The sequence below is a fragment of the Sciurus carolinensis genome, chromosome 4 (assembly GCF_902686445.1).
Source record: "Sciurus carolinensis chromosome 4, mSciCar1.2, whole genome shotgun sequence".
NCBI classification, from domain to species: Eukaryota; Metazoa; Chordata; class Mammalia; order Rodentia; family Sciuridae; genus Sciurus; species Sciurus carolinensis.
Window position 1 is genome coordinate 73,551,235 of NC_062216.1, and position 27,518 is coordinate 73,578,752.

General features: G+C 37.5%; 1 pseudogene; it reads right to left on the reverse strand.

Annotated features, from left to right (window-relative positions):
* Positions 1-27,518, reverse strand: part of LOC124982754 (antigen WC1.1-like) — a 176,277-nt pseudogene that overhangs the window by 22,029 nt on the left and 126,730 nt on the right.

Here is a 27,518-nt window from a genome sequence, read left to right on the forward strand (position 1 = left end):
AAGATATACTCTGTGTTTTTATAAATATGTCCAAATATACTCTATTGTCATGTATATCTAAAAAGAACAAATTTAAAAAAACATAGAAAACAAGTTGAATTCATTCTTAGGACATTTTTCAAAGAGAAACACTAACAGCATTAAAAACATAAAAGACCTAGGGGTACACCTAGTAAAAGTTAGGTTTAATCTCTAAGAGAAGTTAGAGATACATCCTCTAGGTCAGTTATCTCCATATTCATGTGTAGGCCAGATCCAATCTCAATCTAAATGCCATCATGCATTTTTTTTTGTTAAATATAGCAAGTTGTTACTGAAATTTATGTGAAGTGCATAAAACCAAGTATGACCAACACATTAGGCAAGAAAATCAACACTATTAGAGGAGTTACTTTAAAGTAATCTTTAAGAAAAGTTACTCATACATACTGTAAACTTATAATAATTAAGCAGGTAAGCACAGTTGCAAGGCTAGAAAATGACAAAAAGGAACAAAACAGATAAGAGTAAGAAATATCTGAACACTGTTTATTTCAAAGGTGACCCAGCAGTAGGGAAAAAGCTTTTCAGTAATGATTCTGTATTGACTGGATGTCCAAAATAATAATGTGAAACTATTTTGCACACCTTACACAGCATATACAATACTAATCTCAGAAAGATTGCAGTTATATGTAGAATAAAAGTAATTAAGCATGTATAAGAGTGCCATTGAAGAATATTTTTATGATTATATGATAGAAAAGTTCTATTTAAAAGGACATAAGAATATTAAGTCTACAGATATTGTTCATAAGCTGTGCTTCATTAAGAAAGATTATTTTACCCCCGAGAGAATAATATATTAAGAGAGTGAAAGTAAAAGGACAATGGTTAAAAACCTGATACAAATATGTACATATGTGCACCAAAAGCTATTGTCATGTAGGATCATTATTTGGGAAGTCAGGAAGTGTCAAATCACCACATGAGTTGAAAGAATCAATACATTGTCATGTGGTCATTCGGCAGAAAATTCTACAGCAGTAAAAATTATATGAAACTACAAATAAAAACCTGGCTTAATTTTAAGCATTATGTTGTGTCCAAATAGACACAAGAAGAGAATGTACTGCATGATTTTACATAAACGTCAAAACCTGACAAAAATTTTCTTTGGCAGCAGAAGTTACAGTGGTTTTCTTTAGAAAGGAGGAGAACACAGTGACTGGAGGGATGTGCACACCACTTCTGGGAGCTGTTGATGCTCTTTGATGGTCCAGGTTGAAGTACTTGACAGAGCTATCATCCATTGCTATACAATGTTCTCTATGAATTGCAATAAATAATAATGCTTATTTTTTTATTGTAAACAAATGGGATACATGTTGTCTCTCTGTGCATGGAGTAAAGGCATACCATTTGTGTAATCATAAATTTACATAGGGTAATGTTGGTTGATTCATTCTGCCATTTTTTCCCTTCCCCCCACTCCTCCCACCCTTCTTTTCCCTCTATACAGTCCTTCCTTCCCCCATTCTTGCCCCCCTCCCTAAACCTAACTCTAACCCTAAAACTAACTCCTCCCACACCCCATTAGGTGTCATCATCCACTTATCAGCGAGATCATTCTTCCTTTGGTTTTTTTAGATTGGCTTATCTCACTTAGCATGATATTCTCCAATTTCATCCATTTGCCTGCAAATGTCATAATTTTATCATTCTTTATGGCTGAGTAATATTGCATTGTATATATATGCCACAGTTTCTTTATCCATTCATCAACTGAAGGGCATCTAGGTTGGTTCCACAATTTGGCTATGGTGAAATGAGCAGAAATGAACATTGATGTGGCTGTATCTCTGTAGTATGCAGATTTTAAGTCCTTTGGGTATAGGCCAAGGAGTGGGATAGTTGGGTCAAACGGTGGTTCGATTCCAAGTTTTCTAAGGAGTCTCCACACTGTTTTCCAGAGTGGCTGCACTAATTTGCAACCCCACCAGCAATGTATGAGTGTACCCTTTTCCCCACATCCTCGCCAACACCTGTTGTTGCTTGTTTTCTTGATAATCGCCATTCTAATTGGGGTGAGATGGAATCTTAGGGTGGTTTTGATTTGCATTTCTCTTATTACTAGAGATGCTGAACATTTTTCCATATGTTTGTTGATTGCTTGTAGATCTTCTTCTGTGAAGTGTCTGTTCATTTCCTTAGACCATTTGTCGATTGGGTTATTTGTAATCTTGGTGTTGAGTTTTTGAGTTCTTTATAGATTCTGGAGATTAGTGCTCTATCTGAGGTATGATTGGCAAAGATTTTCTCCCACTCTGTAGGCTCTTTCTTCGCATTGCTTATAGTTTCCTTTGCTGAGAGAAAGCTTTTTAGTTTGAATCTATCCCAGTTGTTGATTCATGCTTTTATTTCTTGTGCTATGGGAGTCCTGTTGAGGAAGTCTGGTCCTAAACTGACATGTTGAAGATCTGGACCTACTTTTTCTTCTATGAGATGCAGGGTCTCTGGTCTGATTCCGAGGTCCTTAATCCATTTTGAGTTTAGTTTCATGCACGGTGAGAGATATGGGTTTAGTTTCATTCTGTTGCATATGGATTTCCAGTTTTCCCAGCACCATTTGTTGAAGAGGCTATCTTTTCTCCATTGCATATTTTTGGAACCTTTGTCTAGTATGAGAAAATTGTATTTATTTGGGTTTGTGTCCATGTCCTCCATTCTGTACCATTGATCTACCTGTCTATTTTGGTACCAATACCATGCCGTTTTTGTTACTATTGCTTTGTAGTATAGTTGAAGTTCTGGTAATGCGATACCCCCAGCTTCATTTTTCCTGCGAAGGATTGCTTTAGCTATTCTGGGTTTCTTATTCTTCCAGATGAATATCATGATTGCTTGTTCTATTTCTGTAAGGTACGTCATTGGGATTTTAATTGGAATTGCATTGAATCTGTATAGCACTTTTGGTAGTATGGCCATTTTGACAATATTAATTCTGCCTATCCAAGAACATGGGAGATCTTTCCATCTTCTAAGGTTTTCTTTAATTTCTTTCTTTAGTGTTCTGTAGTTCTCATTGTAGAGATCTTTCAACTCTTTTGTGAGATTGATTCCCAAGTATTTTATTTTTTTCGAGGCTATTGTGAATGGGGTAGTTTTCCTAACTTCTCTTTCTGAAGATTCTTCACTTATGTATAAAAATGCATTAAATAATGCTTATTTTAAAGTATTCCTGTGAGAAGATTCTAGGATGATGGCAAAATAGAGAGGTCCCTTCCCTGGCCTCCCTGTGTATGAAAGCAATAAAAGCAGATAGGAAGCATTTCAGTAAGGTGGGTGGATGAACAAAAGTTAGGGGGAACTTACTGGAATTTAATAATGGACACTCAAAACAGATTGGGGACTCAGGAGATCAAATATAATAAACCAAGGAAGAAATTCCCAGCTCCACAGCCCTGGTAATGGTTGGAGGCACAAACCAGAAAGGTCCCTCCACAAATGCAGTAAGCAATAAGAGAATTAAAGGAACCCCCATTCTCAGGAGTATTGAGGATGTCAGGGTACAGAGAGCATAGAGATCAAAGTCACTGCCTGACTAAACAGCCAGGGACTTGGCACAATATCCTATATGGGAAAGAAACTGCATCTCTCCTGGTGGCAGCATGTGGAGGACAGCAGAAGGAACCATTTTGCAGCTGTGGTGCAGGGGCCGGCAGCTGGGGGAGTCAATTTCTGGCAGACCCAGGTCTGACTTGAAAAAGAAGACAAGCAAACCTACACTGTGTGACAGAGAGTGTGCCTAAGTGACCAGGAGAAAATAAAACATGGACAGAGTTTTACACAGGGGAATACTGGTTGTGGAAAGCCACCAGGCTTACCCCTTCTCCTTCCAATCTAGATGCTTGCAGGACTGGCAAGGAGAGATGCACCTAACCAGGAATCTGAAAGGGCCTGGGTGGGAGAGATTGTTTGGAAACTGAATCAGAGGCCAGGAATTGTGGGGTCCAAAAGTAAATTACTGGGCTAAGAACTGGCTCCTACATCGAAAAGTGGAACCCAAAGGAGATTCTGGGGGTGCAGTCTTCCAGCATGGACCAGAATTGCTGGGCCCTGGAGGTGCACTGATTTAAAAATCTCCAGAACAACTGACATTCAGTGAAGAGACTGGAGTATCCTTAAACCTGAAACATACCTCCAGGGTTTCCACTACAGGATTAACCATCTCACCCTAGCAACCCCACCCTGAGGTTGGAGCAAGCCTCATGCTCCATACAACCTCACCTAACTACTGAGAAGGGAAGGTTAGAATCTTTTGAACTCCAGTGGAAACAACTGTTCAACTTTTCATCAAGAGTTTTTTCTTTTCTTTTTCTTTTTTCTCTTATATTTCAACATTTTTGAAACCACTTATTTTACATACATCAGTTTATTGAGGACTAGTATGACTGATTCGTATTTTTCAGTTTTTTTTGTATCCTTTTATTTTTACTTTTTGTTTTATATTTATAATTTTTTAAAACTTTTAATATAAATGTGTGCATATATATATATATGCATATTATCTCTTATAATCACTTATTTGTTTCCTGGATTCTCTTTTGATCTTTTCTCCTGCTAACAACCTCTATTACTCTCCCTTTCACTCTTCCTTTAATTTATATATATATGCATATATATATATATATATATATATATATATATATGCATATATATATGCATATTATCTTCCTTTAATTTATATATATATGCATATTATCTCTTATAATCACTTATTTGTTTCCTGGATTCTCTTTTGATCTTTTCTCCTGCTAACAACCTCTATTACTCTCCCTTTCACTCTTCCTTTAATTTTTTCATGTATCTTCTCTCCTCCATCCTCATAATCTTAACATCCTACCTACTTCTGTTCTTCCTTTGTTCTCATTTTGAAATTTTAAATCCTTTTTCAAACTTACTGTTTTTATCATAGGTAATAACTGAACAAATAATTTCTGTTTATTGTAATAAAACTGTAGATGTCTTAGTAAAAGCTATTTGATTTAAGGCTATATATTATTTCCATTGTTGTTATTATTAGTCTCCTCTTTAATTGCAAGGTGGTGAAAACATTCAGGGACCCTCTAAGTCAACAGGGTAGAAACTCTATGCCTCAGATCCACATTGCTAGATGGATCTAGCACAAAGAAACATGAAAAAAGAAGGGAAAAAATTGCCCCAAACAAACCAAGATGCTACAGTAATAGAATCCATTGACATCACAGTGTAAGAAAAGTTGTAGAAGGAGTTTAGAATGTACATAAACTGATATGTGAAGTATAGGATAATGTAAGGAGTTAAATGAGAGAGAAAATTTAGGAGGTGAAAGATTATTTCAAAAAAGAGGTGGAGATTCTGAAAAGAAATCAAACAGAAATCCTTGAAGAAAACAATAAACTACAATAAAAATTCAATTAAAAGCATCACTAACAGACTACACCATTTGGGATTCAGAGTTTCAGGTAATGAAGAAAACATATAAAATCTCGACTATGGAAAATAAAGTTGATCATGGAGAAAAGATGTTAAGAGACCATAAACAAGACTTACAAGAAATATGGGATAATATGAAAAGACCAAATTTAAAATTTATTGGGATAGATAAAGGCACAGAGATACAAACCAAGGGAACCCACAATATTTTCAATGAAATAATATCAGAACACTTCAAACACCTTAACAATGAAATGTAAAACCAAATTCAGAAGACTTTCAGGACCCCAAAGGTACAAAACTACAATAGACCAACACTAAGGCATATTATACATATCATAATGAAAATACCTAACATACGGAATAAGTATAGAATTTCAAAGGGAGGCAGAGAAAAAATGTCAGATTTTATTTTGATGGAAACCAATTCAGATATCAGCATATTTCTCAACCCAGACTCTCAAATCTAGGAGGACTTGGAAAAATTGAACCAAGCTGTGAAAGAAAATGAATGACAGCCAAGAATACTATACCCAGAGAAATAAGCTTTAGATTTGAAGATGATACAAAAATCTTCCATGATAAACGGAGGTAAAAGACTACACAACTAAAAAGTCTTAACAACAATATACTCTCAGCAAAATATTCCATGAAGAAGAAATGAAAAATATAAGTGAAAACTACCAAAGGGAGGAACTGCACTAAAGGAACAATCAATCAAAGAACAAATTCATTGAAATAAAAATCATAAATCAACCAAAATGACTGGGATACAAATCATATCCGAATAATAACATTGAATGTAAATGACTTAAATTCATCAATCATAAGGGACAGACTGGCAGGTTGGATTAAAAAACAAGACCCAAAAATATGTTGTCTCCAAGAGACTCACCACATAAGCATAGACATCCACAGACTGAAGGTGAAAGGATGGGAAAAAAACAAATCACTCATATGGATTGCATAAACAAGTAGGGGTTTCTATCATCATATAAACTAAGGTGGACTTCAAGCCAAAATTAATCAGAAGGGACAAAGGAAAACACTTCATACTGCTTAAAGGAATTATACATCAATAACAAATATGCTAAGTGAAATAAACCAAACCCAAAAAACCAAAGGTCACATGTTTTCTCTGATATGCAGATGTTAATTCATAGTAAGGAGGGCAGGTGCCTGGAAGAATAGTTACTTTAGATTAAGTAAAAAGGAGTAAAGGGAGGGAAGGGATATAGTGGTAGGAAGGATAGTAGAGTAAAACAGACATTAATACCTCATGTACGTATATGACTACAGGACCAATGCGATCCTACAATATTCACAATCAGAAAAATGAGAAATTATACTCCATTTATGTGTGATTTATTAAATGCATAAATGTATTCTACTGTCATGTATAAGTAATTACATTAAATAAAAAAATTAATAAAAGAAATAACAATTGTAAATATGTATGGCCCAAATAATGGAGAACTTGTGTAAATCAAACTCTTCTCAATTTCAAGAATTAAATAAACCAGAACTCAATAATACTGGGTGGCATTAGCACACCTCTGTCAACACAGGATAGATACTCTAAAAACTGAGCAAAGAAACTATAGAACTAAATAACGCAATCAATACTTTCGAATTAATAGACATAAATAGAATTTTTCATCCATCAATGACTAAATACACTTTCTTCTCAGCAGCACATGAATCCTTCTCTAAAACAGACCCGCTGAGTTCTCAGAGTTCTCAGTCAAGTTCTACAAGACCTTCAAAGAAGAATTAAGAACAATACTCTTCAAATTATTCCATGAAATAGAAAAGGAAGGAACCCTTTCAAACTCATTCTATCAAACTACTATTACTCTTATACCAAAACCAGAGAAAAACACATCAAGGAAGGAAAAGTTCAGACCAATATTCCCAATGAACATAAATGCAAAAATTCTCAATAAAATTCTGGCAAATCACATCCAAAAACAAACGAAAAAGATCATGCATCATGATCAAGTGGGATTCATCTGAGGGACGCAATGTAGATTCAACATATGAAAATCAATAAAAGTAATTCATCACATCAATAAGCTTAAAGACAAGAATCATGTGATTATCTCATCAGATGCAGAAAAAGTATTTGAAAAACACAGCATCCCCTCATGTTAAAAACACTAGAAAAACTAGGTATAGTAGCAACATATGTCAACATTATAAAAGCTATATATGCTAAACCCAGGGCAATGTCATTCTAAATGGAGCAAAATTGGAAGTGTTCCTTCTGAAAAAAAATGGAACAAGATAAGGATGACCTCTTCACCTCTCTTTTGAACATTATCCTTGAAACTCTGGAGAGTGCAATTAGAAAGAAGAAAAATTACAGGGAAATTAATAGGAAAAGAAGAATTCAAAATATTCCTATTTGCTGATGACATGGTACTATATTTAGAAAACTGAAAAAATTCCATCAGAAAACTTCTAGAACTCATAAATAAATTCAGCAAAGTAACAGAATATAAAATTAACATCCATAAATCAATTGTGTTCCTAAACATCAGTGATGAATCCACTGCAAAAGAAAATAGAAAACAACCCCATAAATAGCACTAAGAATTAGGAAGTCAATCTAAAAAAAAGAGGTGAAAGACCTCTACAATGAAAACTACAGAACACTAAAGAAAGAAATTGAAGAAGACTTTAGAAGATGGAAAGATCTCCTATGTTCATGGATAGGCAGAATTAACATTGTCAAACTGACCAAATGACCAATAACACTATACATATTCAATGAAATTCCTGTTAAATTCCACTGACATTCCTCATAGAAATGGAAAAAGCAGTCAGGAAATTCATTTGGAAAAATGAAAGACCCAGAATAGCCAAAGCAATCCTTAGCAAGAAAAGTAAAGCAGGAGGCATCACAAGACCAGGCCTTAAATTACACTATAGTAACAAAAACAGCATATATTGGCACCAAAACAGACATGTAGACCAAGGGTACAGAATAGAAGACAAACAGGCAAATCCACATACACATAGAGTTATATCATACTAGACACAGGTGCCAAAAACATACTTGGAGAAAAGTTGGCTTCTTCAACAAACGGTGCTGGAAAAATTAGAAATCCGTATGTAGCAAAATGAAATTGAACCCCTATCTCTCACCCTGCACAAAACCAACTCAATGTGGATCAAGGATTTAGGCACTGGACTAGATACCCTGTGCCTAATAGAAAAAACACTCAAATCTCTACCATGTCAGCCTAGAAACTGAATTTTTCCATAAGACTCCTAAAGTGCAAGAAGTAAAATCAAGAATCAAAAAATCAGATGAATTCAAACTAGAAAACTTTTTCATAGCGAAGGAAAGCATCAAAAGCTGGAAGAGAGAGCCTCCAGAATGGGAGAAAATCTTTGCCTCTTGTACCTCAAATAGTATTCTCCAAGATAGATAAAGAACTCAAAACATTTAACACTGAAAACAGACATTTTCCAATTAATAAATGGGCAAAGGAATTGAACAGGCACTTCATGGAAGAAGAAATGTGATCAGTCAAGAAATATATGAAAAAAGTTCAACATCTTGAGCAATTTGAGAAATGCCAATCAAAATTACTCTGAGACCAAGGACAGGTGCCATCACTGGTAGGTCGCAGTTGTGGAGCGAGCTGGCAGGTGAGTCAGGCCACTTGCATCTTGGAGCTAGCCAGCGGGCACCCAACCTGCCTGATTTGTGGAGCTAGGTGCCGGACAGCAAACCTGCCCAACCACCAGGCCAAAGACAGATGCCATCACTGAGCAACCCCGCCTGACCACCACACTGAGGTCTGCGGCCATCGTGGAGCAAGCCGGCAGACAAGCCAGCCCGCCTGCATTGAGGAGCTAGCCAGAGGCTTCTTTCAAGGCTGGTGCAGGCATTCTGAATTATTCCTCAGGGCGTGGCCATCATAATTGGAAGGGCAGCTCCCTTCCTGAGACACCTACAGGAGGCTAGAGGACCTTTGACAAGACCCAGGAGTCAAGAAGAGGAGGTTTTGAGAGACTTGGGACCAACTCAGAGCCACCGGGTAAGTCTCTCCCACTGTTCAGGCTCCCCAGATGGGGTAGTAGTCCCAAAATGCAGTGAACTTTGTGCAGTAGAGTGGCCCAGTGAGACTCCCCTGCTGGAGTGGAGAACCCAGTCAACTGGGAGCATTGCAGAGGAGGGCCGCACAGCTAGAGTCTTTGACACAGAGTGAGGGTCCAAGGCCCAGGCAGTAGCTCTGGTCCCCAGGGAACATAGCAGAGGAGGGCCACTCAGCGAGGGAGTCCCTAGCAGAGCCAGGCTCCCCAGCCCAGGAGGTGGTAGGTCAGGATACCTGGGAACATCACAGAAGAGGGCTTCCCAGTCCAGGTGGTAGTTCTGGACTGAAGGGAACTTCTCGGAGGAGAGCTGTCCAGCAAACTTCCTTCTGGGTGAGTCTTCCCCATTTGGTGAGGCTTTCCCACCAGAGCAATAGAACCAAAGACAGAGGCCCAGATCAGATGTGTCCCAGTCTGCAGTCTAGTCTCCCTTTTCTGTCCATCAGTCAACAAATGGAGGGGCCTCTGCCCACTGGCAGGGAATATACCACATCTGAAGGCCACCACCCCTAGAGGGGCAGCTCCCTTGTGGAGCACTGCATTATCAAGTTCCTCCAAGACTTCAGGCTACTGAAGGCTAAGAGGTGAGTTATTGGAAATCTACAGAGACAATATTAGTCAATAAAGGAAATCTGCAATATCTCAGAGTTGCACTACTAGAGGGGTAGATACCTGAGCAATATAAGAAAATAAGGGAAGAAAATGTCCCAAACAAACCTAGATGGGATAGCAATAAAATCCAATGACAGCATGGTCGAAGAAATGTCAGAAAGGGAGTTCAGAATGTACATAATGAAAATGATCAGAGAATCAACTGATGAGATGAAAGAGCAAATGCAGGCTTTGAATGATCGTACCACTCAACAGTTAAAATAGCAAATGCAGGAAGCAAAAAATCATTTCAATAAAGAGTTAGAGATACTGAAAAAAAAAAAACAGACAGAAATCCTTGAAATGAAGGAAACAATAAATCAAATTAAGAACTCCATAGAAAACATAACCAATAGGATAGAACACCTGGATTACAGAACCTCAGACACCAAAAAAAATATTTAGCCTTGAAAACAAAGTTGATTAAACAGAGAATATGGTAGGAAATCATGAACAGAATCTACAAGAATTATGGGATATCATGAAAAGGCCAAATTTAAGAATAGTTGGGATAGAGGAAGGCACAGAGAAACAAACCAAAGGAATGAACAATCTATTCAATGAAATAATATCAGAAAATTTCCCAAATCTGAATAATGAAATGGAAAATCAAATACAAAAGGGTTATAGGACTCCACACATACAAAATTACAATAGACCCACACCAAGTCACATTATAATGAAAATACCTAACATACAAAATAAAGACAGAATTTTCAAAGCTGCAAGAGGAAAGAATCAAATTATATTCAGGAGGAAACCAATACAATTATTGGCAGATTTTTTTCACCCAGACCATAAAAGTTAGAAGGGCCAGGAACAACATTTACCAAGCCCTGAAAGAAAACAGATGCTGACCAAGAATCTTATACCCAGCAAAACTTACCTTCAGATTTGATAACGAAATAAAATCTTTCCATGATAAACAGAAGCTAAAAGAATTTACAAAAAGAAAGCCAGTGCTACAGAACATTCTCAGCAAAATATTCCATGAGGAAGAGATGAAAAACAACAATGTAAATCAGCAAAGTGAGGCACTACCCTAAAGGAACAACTAAATAAAGGAGAAACAAAGACATGTCAAAAAAAAAAAAAATGAGCCAAATGACCGGGAATACAAATCATATCTCAATAATAACCCTGAATGTTAATGGCCTGAACTCATCAATCAAAAGACATAGACTGGCAGATTGGATAAAAAAGTACAAACCAACAATTTGCTGCCTGCAAGAGACTCATCTCATAGAAAGAGATACCCACAGACTAAAGGTGAAAGGATGGGAAAAAACATACCATGCACATGGACACAGCAAAAAAGTTGGAGTATCCATCCTCATATCAGATAATGTGGACTTCAAGCCAAAATTAGTCAGAAGGGATAAAGAAGGACATTTCATATTGCTTAAGGGAAGCATAAATCAGCAAGACATAACAATCATAAATATCTATACCCCAAACAGGGGCTCATCCACATACATCAAATAAATCCTTCTCAATTCCAGAAATCAAATAGACCACAACCCAATAATACTAGGTGATTTTAACACACCTCTCTCACCACTGGACAGATCTTCCAAAAAAAATTGAACAAAGAAACCATAGATCTCAATAACACAATAATTTAGACTTAACGGACATATATAGAATATACCAACCAACAAAAGGGAATATACTTTCTTCTCAGCAGCACGTGGATCCTTCTCTAAAATAGACCATATATTATGCCACAAAGCTAATGTTAGCAAATACAAGAAGATAGAGATTCTACCTTGTATTCTATCAGATCATAATGGATTGAAATTAGAAATAAATGACAGAGTAAAAATCAGAAACTACTCCAATACCTGGAGATTAAATAATACACTATTGTATGATGAATGGATAACAGAAGACATCAGGAGGGAAACTAAAAACTTCTTAGAGGTAAATGAGAACAAAGATACATCATATAAAAATCTCTGGGACACTATGAAAGCAGTACTTAGAGAAAAATTTATTTCGTGGAGCACATTCAATAAAAGAAGAAAAAATCAACAAATAAACAACCTAACACTACAGTTCAAAGCCCTAGAAAAAGAAGAACACAATAGCCAGATTGTGGAACCAACCTAGATGCCATTCAATTGATGCATGGATAAAGAAACTGTGGTATATATATATATGAATACTACTCAGCCATAAAAAATAATAAAATCATGGCATTTGCAGGAAAATGGATGAAACTGGAGAATATCATGCTAAGTGAGATAAGCCAATCTTAAAAAAACCAAAGGATGAATGATCTCGCTGATAAGTGGATGTTGACACATAATGGGGGGTGGGAGTGGGGCAAGAATGGAGGAAGTAGTAACTGTATAGAGGGAAAAGAGGTGTGGGAGGGTTGGGGGGAAGGAAAAAAATAATAGAATGAATCAAAAACTATTATCCTAAGTAAATGTATGATTATACAAATGGTATGCCTCTACTTCATGTACAAACAGAGAAACAAGATGTATCCAATTTGTTTACAATGAAAATAAATTTAAAAAAAGAAACTCTGCTAATAAAAACAAGTTATGATATAAAAAATTTACTCTAAGATTTCATCTCATTCCAGTCAGAATGGCAATTATCAAGAATACAAGTAACATGATGACATTCTTCATAGAAGACAAAAATCAATCATGAAATTCATTTGGAAAATTAGGAGACCCAGAATAGCCAAAGCAATCCTTAGTAAGAAAAGTAAAGCAGTGGGCATCACAATACAGACCTCAAACTGTACTACAGAGCTATAGTATTAGAAACAGAAAGGTATTGGCACCAAAACAGACACATATACAGATGGTACAGAATAGAAGACACATGGACAATCCCACTTGAATGCAGTTATCTCATAGTAGACCAAGGTGCCAAAAACATTCACTGGATTAAAGATAGCCTATTCAACAAATGGTGCTGGGAAAAATGGAAAGTCATATGTAACATACTGAAATTAAACCTTTATCTCTCACCCTGCGAAAAACTCAACTCAAAGTGAATCAAAGACTTAGGCACTAGAATAGAGATCCTGCAGCTACCAGAAGAAAAAGTTGCCCAAATCTTCACCACATTGGCCTAAGATCTGACTTCCTTAACAAGACCCCTAAAGTGCAAGAAGTTAAGTCAAGAATCAATCCATGGATGGATTGAAACTAAACAGCTTCTTCTCAGCAAAAGAAACAATCAATAATGTGAAGAGAGTGCCTACAGAGGGAGAGAAAATCCTTACCACATGCACCCCAGATAGAGCATTAATCTCTAGGATATAAAAAGAACTCCAAAAAATTAACACCCCCCAAAAAATAACCAATCAATAAATGGGTTAAGGAACTGAACAGACATTTCACAAAAGAAGATATATAATCCATCAACAAATGTATGAAAAAATGGTCAACATCTCTAGCAATTTGAGAAATGCAAATCAAAACTAACATTTTATCTCACTCCAATTAGAAATACAATTATCAGGAATACAAGCAACTGTAAATGTCAATGAAGATTTGGGGAAAAAGGTCCACTCATACATTGCTGGTGGGAATACAAAATGTGCAATCATTATGGAAAGGAGTATGGAAATTCCTCAGAAAACTTGGAACAGAACCACCCTTTAACCCAGTTATCCCACTCCTTGGTTTATACCCAAAGGACTTAAAATCAGCATACTACAGTGACACAGCCACATCATTGTTTATAGCAGCTCAACTCACAATAGCCAAACTATGGAACCAACTTAGATGCCCTTCAACAGATGATTGTGTAAAGAAAAGGCAGTATGTATACACAGTATACACAAGTTAATACTTCTCAGCCCTAAAGAAAAATGAAATCATGGCATCTTCCAGAAGATGGATGTAGCTGGAGAATATTATGCTAAGCAAAAATGAGTCAGTCCTCCAAAACCAAAAGCTGACATATTTTCTGATATGTGGATGCTAACTCAAAATAAGGGAGGGTAGTGAAGAATAGAAGAATTTTGGATTAGAAAAAGAATAAGAGATTAGAGGGGGAATGGGAATAGAAATGTTAGTAGAATAATCATGTAAGCCTAATAAGTACAAATAAAAATATATAATAAAAAAGTCTGAAGCAAATATTGTGTCACAACGTTAAGATTTGAGGAAACTTTGCTGAATATATTTGGGTGTTCCTTATCTTACTCTGTTTTGCTCTATGGTTAAACTATATAGGTAATAATAAACCTCTAGCCTTTGTCAGTCAAAAAGCATTCCTCTGAATAACCCTTAAAGGACCTGAAAGATGTACGGTTATTGAGAAGAATCATATTTCACCACAGAATATCTCATTTTGGAAGTCAGCCCTCCACGCTGTGTGCTCTCAGAGACATGTCACTCAAGGAGCAAACCGAGTTCCAGTCAGCCCTAACCTCCCTTACCTGAGCACACCACAGAGGCTGTGTTTCCATGGGCACAGGCGGGAACACCCAGGGCAGTCACAGGACAATTCCACAAGAAGGACTCAGACCCCGAGCAGTGAAATCGGTCTCTCCAGATCTCATCATGTCCTTCCACAAAGTATGCTCCTTTTGGGGTGGAGAGGGCGACCCCACAGCCCAGCTGACGGCAAACAACATTGGCATTGGCCATATTCCAGTGGGAGGCACAGAGTGTTCTCCAGCCTCCAGAGGTCTTCATCTCCACTTGACCCTCACACTGAGAGCTGCCATTTTTCGTGAGTCTGACCTCTGTGTACTCTGGAAGGAGAAACACGATTTCACATTTTGTTGCCACAGAAGAGTTTGCAGAAAGGTTAAAGTACTGCCATAAGTCTCACCTGAGCAGACAACTTGCACAGCCCCACTGTGTTGGCAGCTGCCTCCAGGACAGGCCCTTCTGGGGCAGAACCAGAGCTCAGGCTCCCATCCCTTACACTGGAACTCTTCAGCCCAGACCTGTTCACTGGCCTCTTTGAGGGGCAAGCTCCCCAGGACCGATGCTGCCTTGCCACACCCCAGCTCTGCACAGATGACCTGGGCTGTGGGGAAGGTGAAATTCCCATCAGATACTGGAGACCATCCATCTCCAGAATTTACTTCCACTCGCCCAGAGCAAGGTCCACCTCCTCCATCCAAACGCACAAATCCTAGGGAAGAAAATAACCAATAAAATGAATATCTAGGGTTGGAATTGGGAACTACATGTCACAGGAAATGCTGTGAAATCTTTTCTGTTCCTAGGAACGGGATGCGGAGAATGGAATGAGCAGTTGGTGTCAGAATGGGAATGTCATGAACAAGTGTCTGGAGACAAATTTTAGAGGAGGAATTTGTAAAGTCAGTTCTAATTGGCTGACTCCAAGAATTTTTTTTAAAAAATGTGTGTTTTCTTTTATATGGACACATTATTCTATGTATTAGAATATATCTATCCATGGGTTTTGATGTTTGTCTGTGTGTCTGTGTCAGTCTCCTCCTTTATACTAAGTTCAATATTTATCTTCTGAATTTGAACTCAGTGTAGAAAAGTGAGTAGGATTAATTTTTTCACTATTTTACTTTGAAACTTTCATTTCACAGGTAATAATTCCAACTATGTTAACATTTTTAGTGAATAAAACAATCAGTACATATAAAAAATGACAATTTACATTAATTTCCCTTTTAGAGATGAGAAAAGAGCCCTCTAAGTAGTGTGAGACTAAGATGGAAAGTAGGTTATTATGACTAAGATAATCTGAATTCTTTACATTACCCTTCCCATTAAAGAAGAAAGAGAATTTAGAAGTAGGATAGAAGTTATCAAGAGATTTGAGCATGCTTATTTGCTTTTTTGTTTTGATGGATCATTTAGTTACTAATAAGCAGAGTTGGAAGACTGTAAACATGGAATTGTAATGTAGTAGAAAGTTGATGTCCTGAAGAAGGGCATCCTTTCTCTGAAAAAATAACATGTTCAGTATTTTTTCTTCTCAAAGTAAGTCATCAAAATGGAATGAACTTCCAAAGCATTCATCTGCTTCATTAAAATTGTTACTTAAAGCAGTATAATTAGAATACTCCTATTTCTCTCTGAAACTGATGTATTAATACAAAGTTTGGATTCCTAAAGTCTTATTACAAGGTTATTCCAATTTATATCACTATTGAAAAGGAGAGATGACAATGATGTACCTCACTTGGAAAATCAACATGGAAATACAAGTATTTCCAACTAAAATCACTAATATTTAGGATGTTATGACTATAAAGAGTATGAAAGCTACAGGGTCATCATAAAAATCAGCCACCAATATTGCTGCCCATGGACAGGAACAATAATGATCAGTCACCAGAACAGAAAGCCTGACTGTAGGCTGTGCCTGTGGGTCAGCCAGGTCTCCTTCCCTGTGGACTCAGGTTTCCCCTCAGTTCTAGCTCCACACTAGGGGTCAACACCAGCACCACCAGTGAGGGCCACCAGTTGTGCCTCACTGATCATAGTTCTGGCTTCATTAGAGACACAAGCTTGTCTGCACTGGCACTATTTCCTTTTTTCCCATTGTTTATGGTACATTTCTAGCTCCCAAGAGCTAGAATGTCTCAGTTTAGATAGAATAACATTACATCCAAGTTCTGAGAGAATCCACTGGGATATCTGATTATAGCCCCCTGAGGTTAAAATGCCATAAGGGTATGTTTGCCTTAGCACTGAATTCTATTGCAATATCAAACATTTGCAATGAACTTTTGTATAATTTCCACTGATGAAAATCTGAAGCATTTCAGATGAAGAAATAGATCATGCAGTTCAAGTTTCATCTTTACTCTACACAGATCAAAGAAGCCTAACCAAGCTACAACCTGAGAGGGTCAAAGGTAAAATCCATACGATACGTATACTCAGAGCATCACTTATTTGTCATGTAATACATCCATGACAGTAGTATCCAGAGGGCAGTATTGTTGCAATCTCGGCAATACTTTTATTTTTCTTAAAAATACATTGAATAGAGACATAGTATGTTCTAGGCATTGCATTTTGAAATAACATACATCCAAAATTCTTGAAACAGTTTTTGAAAAAGATATGAATTAGAAACCAACACTAGCTACCATCTACACAGAGATGATCCTCGCCTGCTATTCTTGAAGGATGAATTACTCTGTTTTATTTATTGAAATATAAATAGAATAGTTAAAGTTTGGTTATATGTAAGTGTACATTGTTCTTTAAACCCAGATCACCTGATTACAGAAGGTAAGTATTACTGTTGTTAATGTAGTCCTTCAGTTAAGTAGGCATTTCTTATATTATAGTGGTTTAGAAATCTTCATTAGTTCTACTTGCAAAATTTATTCTACTTTGGTAACACGTCAATGTTATAAAGAGGTGCAGAAAAAAAATTCCCCTTTTTTATCGGCATTACCAGATGGTTGAGTTAAGTAATACCACCATTTAAATGTCCATTCTTCCTTATACCAGTCTTTCTTACATGGAACTTATTCTCAAATGAAACTAAAGTGCTATATTGAATCTATCACTTAGTCTGTATAATCTACAGTCACAAAAGCTCAGTGCTGGGTTCATCTAAGTCTCTAGATAAGGACCCATATTTATCAACTATTTGTTCATCATAGCCCTTTTTCTTGAATCATGAGGCATAAACTGTATCAAGGCTTAAACATAATTAAAGAAGTCTAAAATGGTAGAATTTACCCTAAATAGCTGTTTTTCTTGGTTCCGTGGGAGAATTGACAAGTATCTCTCACTGAGAGCTATAAGCAGCATTCATATTGGAAGCTTTATCTTTGAGTTTTGAGGCATAACATGAAGTAAACCTCCTACTTGAGGGTTTTTTGAGACATAAAACATTAAATATAGTATTCAATGTTAATTCTCTTGGTGAGGATGCTCATTACAAATAATTCAGCTTCATTTGTCTGTCTCACCTTTGAGGCTGACATCTTCAGGCTACATTTTCCTTCTTGTATGAGCTATGTATGCTCAACTCAAGCCCCCAACAATGACAGTAAACTGAATTTTTTAAAATGGTGGAATATGTATTTATGGAATGCAAATAAAATGATATGATCAGACAACAGTGTAGATAAATCTCACAAATATGAAATTGAGTAAAAGAAAAACAAAACAAAAAGTGATAAACCAACTCAAATAATTTGGTGTACATGACTGGCAGAACTCAAAGAAAGCATGAGGAGTGGGGACTCCATGCTTCCAGGATGTTCCCTCCACATGTTTCTTCCAATCCCTGATATTTTCTCTTTGTCTTTGCTTTTCAGAAAGACTTTTCACAGCTGAGACTGTGGGCCCTGGTGTGCTGCTAGATTTACAAGAGGGTGAATATAGGGCAAAGATTTTAACTGATGCTACGTGTGTTGTTTTTCCACCACTATAACCAGGGAAAGTGGAATAGTGTAAAGGAGCACAACAAAGTGCAACTACTGCTGATCATGAGGACTTGCTCCCAAAGGAAGAGATGCTTTGAATAAAATTAAGATGAGCAAAATTAGTGGACTCTATGTAAATATAACTATAGTATTTCTATGAAAGTTTTTATTAAATAGCATTATGAAAATTAAATATTTTATTTTCTGATCTCTTTAGTAAATGCACATATTTGAAACAACAGGACAATATCTAGTTGTTTATTCTATTTTGTATCCTATGAGACTCTAAATTTCACAAGAAAATAAGTATGTCAAAAGTTCAAGGAAATTTATGAAGTAGAAGTCTGGTATGTGGGGTAAGTTACAAGTGAGATATGATAAAGATTGATAAGAACTATGTTCTTATGAAATAATAGGCTGAGAGTGGGTTAGAATGGAATACATATACAGACACAGATATGCATACATATATGTGAAATTGTTAATTAAAATTATTCAAGTGCCTACAGGCATTTAATATTTTGTTAGTGATATTTTAAATTATTATACAATGTACATGTTTATATAGTGTTAGAAAATTGAGGGATAAGTTTTTTAAAAAGAAAATTAGACCCCAACTTGTCTTCTATAGTGTAAATTTTATACTTTTTAAATATGTGGATGTCAAAATGAGTCATAACACATGGAGATAAAATGATACCTGTTCTTTAGAAAATACCAGTTTGGAAAATAAATAAGATCAAATCTAGGGTTCTCCTATTGACTTAAACTTTTCAGTATGTTCTGTAACATGGTCTTATAAAATTATTGAAAATGAATTATTATTGAAACTGATCAAAGAATTAAATGTAAAACAGCAGGATGAAAATTTCTCACTTCCTTTCTGCTATTGTCACTGACTTTTCTTCTAAATCCGATTTCTGAATCTCTTCCTCTGAGATATCACACAGAGTTCAGAGCCACTGCTCAGTCTGATCAACTGTCCCAGGAGCAGTAGGATTTGTGGGAGGAGGCACACTTGTCTTAGTCTGTAGAAACTAAGCAGTTACTGATGATAATGACATGGAAAGAAAAAGGAAAAAATGGGTGTTCATTGTTTTTCCCCCCATGGTTGCATATTGTTTCAATCATCATCACTACTGAAAATTACATAAGGCATGGTAAGGACCTTTCAATATCTGCATGAGACTGGTATTTTCATGACATGTGGAGTTTTAATAATGCAATAATTCCTTAGAGATGGTCATGTGAGGTAGAGGGTATTGGAAATACTAAAGCCAACTATATGTTGACTTGGAATATTTTTATCTATGTCTTGTGCCTTCTATATTTTCACAGAAGATCATGAGTAACATTTCTTCATGTGAGGGCCATGACAGAGCCCTTCTGACGTGGAACTCCTCATCCAACTCGTAAATTACTCATTTGAGGATGGGGGTGGATTTACAGGGTGAAGACCGGGCTGATACTGAAGGTTACTCTCCAGATCCTTGTCCTTTTAAAGGAAATCAGTCTTCCTAATCAAACTTGAAACTTTTCTAGACATTTTTAAGCAGGAAGAAGAGTAGAGGAACAGAAATTTTCCCAAGGATCACTGAGTACAGAATTTATATGATAAATCAATTTCCCTGAAAACTCCAAAGGACCGATACAGCAAAATTAAAAGTAACATTAAAATCTTGAAGTTCAGCATCTACATGTTGCATATTAGAAAACAGACTTTGCTTTTTGTGTAATAAATCAGAAGAGATAGAGATATACTCTTGCTACAGTCCAAAAGAAGGAAGCACCCAGGCCCCCACCAACCAAGCAAAACAATTCTTCTCTGTAACCTAAGGGACTTGGGAAAATAGGAGTAAGAAGAAGTGAGAATGCCAAGTGTGTGTTCTTTTTGTGGCTTCTCTTGCTGGCACCTGGGAGATCCCCAATTGGCCACATTGTAGATTTTACCCTGGGCTCTTTCAGCTTGGGGAAGTGTCTTCTCAACTCCTCTCACTATTAGAACTTTTGGGCTCAAATTTATCCAGCTAAACAAAAGGGGTAGAATTACCAGGTTGATTTTCAACAACTTTCATCAAGATCACACTTGTATTTCTTACACTAAATCCTAAGTTGCTTCCTCCACCTTGCCTGTAGCTGGGACTCCATCTGCATCCAGCCAACTCACAGGGACTTTGACCCTAAGTCTTGTTTCTGTATCTACCTGTCTACTCGTTCATCACTCTACAATCCTACTATTCTCTTTAGGCCACAGAACCGTGTCACCTGAGTAGATGGGAATGTCTGCATCAGATGTGATATTTGGCTAGCCAGAGGGCCACATAGATCCCAGTATTTTTCTCAAAGACCAAATTTTCCTGGTACTCTTGGGCTTCCCAGTTGCCTTTGAAAACCAAAGGTGGCAGCATGACCTTTCCTTCAAAGCACAGCAGGGGACAAGGAGAGTGGTCCCTGGAGGCCAAGTATGGGTAAAAATGCCTCTGATTAGGAAAGAATAAAAGTGGAGGAGAGAGGTCTTCAAAGGAAACACAATCTGAACTTTCCACTCAGGTCTGATATATGAGAGAGGTGTATAAAGCCAACACGAAGAGTCTGCTTCCATGTTTTCTTATTCACAATACTTTTCAGATATTGCCATGTTCCAGAAATGTTTTTAGGTGTTGGGTATACGTATTCAAGGAAATAGTGTTCTCATCTTTATGGAACTTATATCTAGTGGGGACAAAACTAAAAAGTTTTAAGCCATTTATGAACCAGTGAGTGGAAAAAGAAAGAAAAATTGCATCTGCAGAAATCTATTGATTTAAAGGAATCATTCTCACTTGAGGAAATAAAAAAATACAGTCATATATCCTGTCTGATCTTTTTCCTCCATAGATGTATTGCTCCCTTGGGTAAGTTTCAAGTTTCTTACAAAAGTACGATCTGGGGAAACTTTTCTTCCCCCATTCTAACCTTCTCAATACCTCAACTTTGAGTGACTCTTGCAAATAATTTCCCACCTTTGTGCAGGAGGGATGTACAGAGTTAACACAAGTGTACACAGATTGCCCATCCTACACTAGGGTCCTAAATCCTGCTCAGATAATCCTTCTGTGCTCTTTGTCAAACCTCCAGTGTCATCCCTCTATCTTCTTCAGAAAATTCTATATGTCTCTGTGCTTCCATTCTTGTCAAATTTGCCTGCCAATACACTTTTCTTCCTCCATGCCTTGTCACCTTTATACTTCCCTTTGTTTTCATCTAACTAAATTTATTATAACTGATACCTAATAACACAGTGTATGTATTAATGGCATAAATTCATGTGCTGATGCATGTACACATTGCATTTTTTTTGTCTCCTCAAACACTTTTCATTGCTTTTTGATAAAAGTTTCCAATATGCTGTCTTCCAGCTTTTTGAAATTTTGTTCATTATTGTTCTATAGTCATCTTACTGTACCTTGGTGCAGCAAAACTTCTAGCTCCTATTTAAATAAAACCCATCATTCATGATCAATCTGTTGTCTTGCATTCTCATCCCCTACACTCTCCAGTCTATGGTAATCACAGTTCTATTCCCAACATCTATGAGGTCAACACCTCCATAATTTAAATACAGTAAGATTATAAGATACTTGTCTTTCTTTGCCTGACTTATTTCACTTAATCTAATGGTATCCTGACCCATACATGTTATGTTAAATGAAAGGATTTCATTCATTTTTATGGTTAAATAGTATTCCATTGTATAAATGTATTTCATTTATTTATTCATTTATCATCCAATGGGCATTTAGATTACTTACATTCCTCAGCTACTATGAGTAGAACTGCCATAAACATGGGAGTACAGATGTCTCTTCAACATACAGATTTCACTTCCATGGAACATATGCTCAGCATTGGGATTGCTGTACCATATGGATGACTAATAATGTCTTTGTACCTTCTTTATTTCTAAAGGATAGATTTGCTGGGTTCAGTATTCTTGATGCCAGGTTTTTCTTCACTTTTGTGAAAATCTCAAAGCACTCTTTCTGGCCTATATGTTGACCATTAAGAAGTCTGCTATTAGGTGAATTGGGACATCCTTATGTATTATTTCTTTTTTTTTTTTTTTTTTCTGTTGATGCCTGAAAGTCTATATCTTTCATCTTTGAGAGTTGTATTATAATATGTAGAGATAAGAACCGAGGCTTCCAGTCACAACTAGCCAACTAACTTTTCACCCTCAAGCAGAGACTTAGCTGTCTCCATATTGTGCTGCCTGGCTTCAAGGAGGAATGAGGTGGGTAGTCCTGTGGCCACAAATGCTGCAGTGCTATATCACACCCTGAAGACACAGTCTGCCAAGGCAACACAGAACTGAGGAGGGACCAAGCCCCTCAAGGCTCTGAGCTGCCTACTGCTGAGGTGGACTCAAGGCCCAAGGCTCCTGCAACCAGCCACAGGTGATGCAGGCTCCTCTTGAGTCTGTCCCATCAGCACACAGGTCTTGCTCTATTATCTCTGTTCTACATTTGAAGCCTCTAATCCCTACTCAGTGCTGTGCATGATCATGGTAGACCTGGCACTGAGCTGTAAGACAAAGTCCTGTGCCCGTTCTGTGCCCCTGATCCTTAGAGAGTCTTGGTTTCCCATCTTCTGCTAGAGATTGGAGGATTGGTGGTACAGAAAGTCTCTTTGCTGCCCAACTAAACACAGTTCCATGGTGTCAGTCTGAGGTTACTGGCATAGGGGCGGAGTTGTTGAGCTCTGCCAAGCACAGGTTTCCCTGTGGCACACCTTGTCCTGAGTTTCAGGTCTAAATTCTGGGCTTAATTCACTTTTCCTTGTCCAAGAAGGATGCATCTCTCTTCATGCTGGGCTTGAAGCATGGGCTCTTCATGCTTGAGGTTGGGAAAGGCAACTCTTATCTTCCTTCCTCCTTCAATGTGTCTTTTCTTTATCACAGTACAAGCAGGCACTCACAGGTTCATTGTCTCTTAACAGGCCAGCTTAGTGTGTGAATAACTGTTAATGTGGTGTATTTGTGAGGGATAACTGATTAACCACCTTGATCTGAGTCTTAAACTACATAATCTCTTACCATAATAAATATGCATTAATATTTTATGGCTTCCAAAATTGATTTGCCAGCACAGGGCTAAATTCATCTCCCTAGCATTAGTTTATACAGATGTTGCTTTGAAAAAGAAATGTAGAGAATCTGTTGTAGTAATGATGGAAGGAAAATGTGTGACTCAGGGCATTTCACTCACAGTTCTCTTGGGTTCCTGCTAATGAGCTGAGAATTCTGATGTCAGTTTATAGAAAGGAGATTTGCAAGTTTGTGGTAATCCTGAAATTCCCCTGTGATGTGTTTAATTCCATCCCTATACCCATACAGCTACTAACCCAGTGAAAAACTATCTCTGGTTATTCATATATAAATTCTCAGTTAACTGAAAAAGACAAGCCTGATTTATGTCTGTCTTTTGAAAGGAGTAAATGTGTGGTAATTTATAGGTAATCCTATAAATAGTAAATTACAGAGACAAAATTATGAAGATGATTTTAACTAGAATGATTCTACAAAAAAAAGTCCCTATCTTGCAAGTATGAATGCATAAAAGGGATAGGACATCATTTCAGTATTAGGAGAAAGAATTAAATAAAGTCCATCATCCACTGCTATTTCAAGCATCCAGGGTCCATGGGAATCTCTTATTCCTCTGTGGTTCATCTGTCTCTTATTTCCCCAGGATCAGAGATACACTTTTGGTCCTTTCCATTCTCTTAGGTAGTGGACAAGTCACAGAGCATACCTGAGCAGATGACACCTGCGTCCAAGAAGTGCCCACAGTTGTACCGTCCCCAGCCCAGAGAAGGGCACTTCCACAGTTGGTCCTCTTCTCCTGTGCATTGCAGCTCATCCAGCCAGATGGGTCCTGATCCCTCTCCAAACTGTGCACAGCATGTGGCATTAAGGGCCACTCCACAGCCCAGCTGTCTGCACACCACGTGGGCCTCCCTCAGGTCCCACCTGTCATGACAGACAGTTCCCCAGGAATGCTGGTAAAAGATCTCCACTCTGCCTGCACAGCGACTGCCCCCATCCACTAGACGGAGCTGTGGGGTCTCTGAAGAGAAAGAATCATGTCAATGGTTATATTTAGAGTGAGTTTTCTTATCCCATGGTACTCCTTCCCCCCAGTTAAGCATCCACTTTCAGAGTGCAGAACTTTTTGGGTAAGATGTGGAGTCACTAAACTAGGGCAGTAACTCAGTCTCTATTCCTACCAAAACATGTAGGAAAAATAATTGCATGTCAAAAAACCATAAAATGGAATTGAACTCAACATAATCTAGTTAGTGATGTGAGGTAGGAAATATTATGTAGTTACTACCAGAGTTGATCCAGTTTTTGGTAGAGTTCTGCATGGGAGGTGACAACACAATTCTAGAAAGTTCAGGTTTTCTACCTTGAGTAGTTAAAAGTGTCTTTTTCTGAATAATTTCTAAAAGTCTAAATGTAATGGACCAGCATTTGTATTGATTTTGTATAAAGCACACACACACTTGAGTGCCAATGGCCTGAGATTAGGAAGGGTCAGTGCACAGGGGAAAGACTAAGGAACTGGGATGAGACCATCAGAAGCCTATGGTGATAGCCATGAATCCAGGAGAAATCACAACCATACGGTCATTAAGGCTGAAAAATGAATGAACCATGGTTTGCCTCAAAACATTTCACTAATGACTCTAGGTTTCAGAGTTTAGATGGGTTATATCATGTCAAAACTTGACCCGCTTTAGGTAGATTGAACAACCACTTTAAAAAGGTGATGTCAGATATTAACATTGCTCACTCCAGTAGGAATCATAGAATGTTACTTTTTTTCCCTTCCAACCGCATTAAATCTACACTTGGGCTTCTTTTCAGGAGTTGTTATTATTCAAAAATCAGACATTTTGGTAAAGAGATAAATAGAAGAAAAGAAGTACCTTGGTTGTGACTGTGAGTGAAAAAGGTTAGGGAACAAAGGGACAATAGTATTTTGAGAAGGGAAAGAGAGGAATTATAAAGAAGTTGTGAGGAATGCAACAACATGGAGAAGCTGAAAGGTAGCCCAGAGAAAAGTACCAAGTAATTTAAAACTTCAACTCCAGCTGCAAGCATAAGGTAATTTAAAACTTCAATTCCTGCTGCAAGCATAAGGTAATTTAAAACTTCAATTCCAGCTGCAAGCATAAGGTAATTTAAAACTTCAACTCCAGCTGCAAGCATAAGGAAGCTGGAGAGTGCAGACTGCCTGAATGGTGTCAGCAGACCAGCAATCTTACCTGTGGGAGAAACAAACTAGAAGCTGTAGATCAAATATGGGGAACTGTTCTGAGAGGGGTACTCTTGTACACAAGCAGGCTCTAGAGTACCATACTATTTACATTACTCGGCAAGCTCTCAGGGTACTATAACCCGGAGCTATCTTAAGAAGTGGCCGTTGTTAGGGACTAACCTGATCTTGGGTTTAGACAATGGAGTAATCACAATTTTAGGTCCCTGGGCACCCTGCCACAGTAATTGAGTGGAAGTTAGTGTTCTACAGTCTCAGATAGGAAGAGTGCCTGACACAAACATGCTGAGTGCATTGAATTGAAAGGGAGTGATGGAGGTCTCATTGGTAAGTGGTTCCACCCTCTGTGAAGGAGAGCAATTCCAGTTGCACATGTTTGCACATAGGGACAATGTCTGAGAGCTCAGACAACGTCTGACAATCCATGGCATTCCATGTCACCTCTCCAGGTAGGAAATTGGAGATTTGATTGCTTACACCATTTTCCACCGGTTTTTCAGGAATTCATCATGGTGAGGACACTTGGCACACCCCTATGGGCAACTCCTAGAGGCCTCTAGAGCAAGTGTGTGCCCACTGTTGGGTCTGCAAACCACTGAAGGAAGGGCTTACTTAACTTTTGACATGCCTCCAGGTTTCCAGACAAAACCCCTGAGGGATATTATGACCTGTTTCTCAACATTCCCTTAATCTCCTTGACAGAAAATGAGGAGCACAGTATAGTCAACATATTGCCCCCAATCCTAACATGTTTGGTGGGAAGAAAGGAACTGCAACTGGTTTCTTTTGCAACCTACTAACTCCCAAATCTGGTGGATTCAAATGTTAGATGACCTGGAAAGGGTTCTCCAATGCAAATACTTTGGCTGGAGGAGTTTTTGACACAACTTTTTCTTTTTCCTTTATTATATTTTTCTTACTATTATTTAATTAATTTGTTTTTTAACTCTTAAAATGGATTTTCTCTCTTCTATCTCCTCTCTCTCTCTCTCTCTCTCTCTCTCTCTTGAATGGTGATTGAACCCAGAAACACTTTATCTCTGAGCCACATCCCACTGGATTTTTATTTTATTTATTTATTTTTTTGAGACAGGGTTTAACTTAGATGCTCAGGGCCTCACTATGTTGCTGAGGCTGGTATCAAACTTGTAATCCTCCTGCCTCAGCATCCAGAGCCCCTAGAATTACAGGTGAGTGCCACCATATCTGGGTAATTTTCCCCTTTGTTAAAAAATTTTTTTTCCTTCCTCTTTTTTTATTCCCCCTCTTCCTTCCCTTTTATTTTTCATCTTCAATCTTGTTTATGGAATTAATTTTCCTTTTACTAATTTTTGACTTTCCTGTTCATTCTATATTTGTTCTTCCCTTTATCTATTGTCACTGCTGTTTTAGTTGTTGCTATTGCTGAGTTTAAGTGGTTATTACTGTATTTCTATAGCTGGTTTTTTTATTTAATTATTTATTTGGTACTGGGAATTGAACCCAGGGGAATTAACCACTGAGCCACATCGCAAACACTATTTTTGTATTTTATTTAGAGATAGGGCCTTACTGAGTTCCTGAGGCTGGCTTTGAACTCGCCTTGGTCTTGCTTCAGTATTCTGTGCTGCTGGCAT